Source organism: Schistocerca serialis, chromosome 5 (genome assembly GCF_023864345.2).
Source record: "Schistocerca serialis cubense isolate TAMUIC-IGC-003099 chromosome 5, iqSchSeri2.2, whole genome shotgun sequence".
Lineage (NCBI taxonomy): Eukaryota > Metazoa > Arthropoda > Insecta > Orthoptera > Acrididae > Schistocerca > Schistocerca serialis.
Genome location: NC_064642.1, coordinates 267,477,661 through 267,478,559, shown reverse-complemented (window position 1 = coordinate 267,478,559; position 899 = coordinate 267,477,661).

Below are 899 nucleotides of genomic sequence, written 5' to 3'. Positions count from 1 at the left end.
CGACGACCTTGCAGTTTGGTCTCTTCCCCCCTTCTTTTAACCAACCAACCAATTAACTTTATGTTCCTGATGAGCTGACAAGAGTAAACAAGACTGACAAAGAATTAAGTAAATGTAAGAAAATGAGAGATTTAGAAAAGGCATTCGTGAGTCGTGGCGGCTCTAATATTTGCGGTATAGCTTCCCACTGGCGCCACTAACTGCTTAGGTTGCCAATGTCGAGTCGATCGTGTGTCGCGAGCTAAGGTTTTTGATCGAGGTGTGCATGTTGTTGGCTTGGCGGGGCCTGGAGAAGTGAATCGGTTGAGGATCACGTGGCTGGCAACTCGTGGCTTTTCGGGGCTCCCGCCGTCCGGCGCGGGCCTCGAGAAGCGGCGAAAGGTTAAATCGGTCGGCGGTAAGCTTATCCGGCTCGCTTGTGAGTTGGTAGCAGCGGACAGAGCGATGAGAGACGGACGTCGCGTGCAACCTGATCGATACGTTCCAGGCCTACTCTGCAAATTTAACGTTCACTCTAACTCGAAGGTCGCCTGTGTGGGCTGGAGGCAATAACGCCCTGGCTGCTATCCTGCAATATGCGGCTCTTTCTCACCTAAGTCGAGTTATGTGTTGTTTTCTTGTTTTGAGTGCTTGATATTGTAAGGCCATGCCTGTATTATAAGGAATGGGTCCTGTTATGTTAACGCGTCTACCAATGTTTGAGCGCATGACCAGCGGTCGGCCCTACTTAATTTCAGTTTGTGTTCTAGGCCATATCTCGTGCAAGTGTAAGAGTATTCCCTGTGAAGGGAATAAATAGTGGCTCAATCTGTGTGGGAGGCAATGTGGTACGTGCGTATGTTTGCGTTATTGAATCAGCAGACATTGATATTATCGGTATGAATACTAGTAATTTTAAG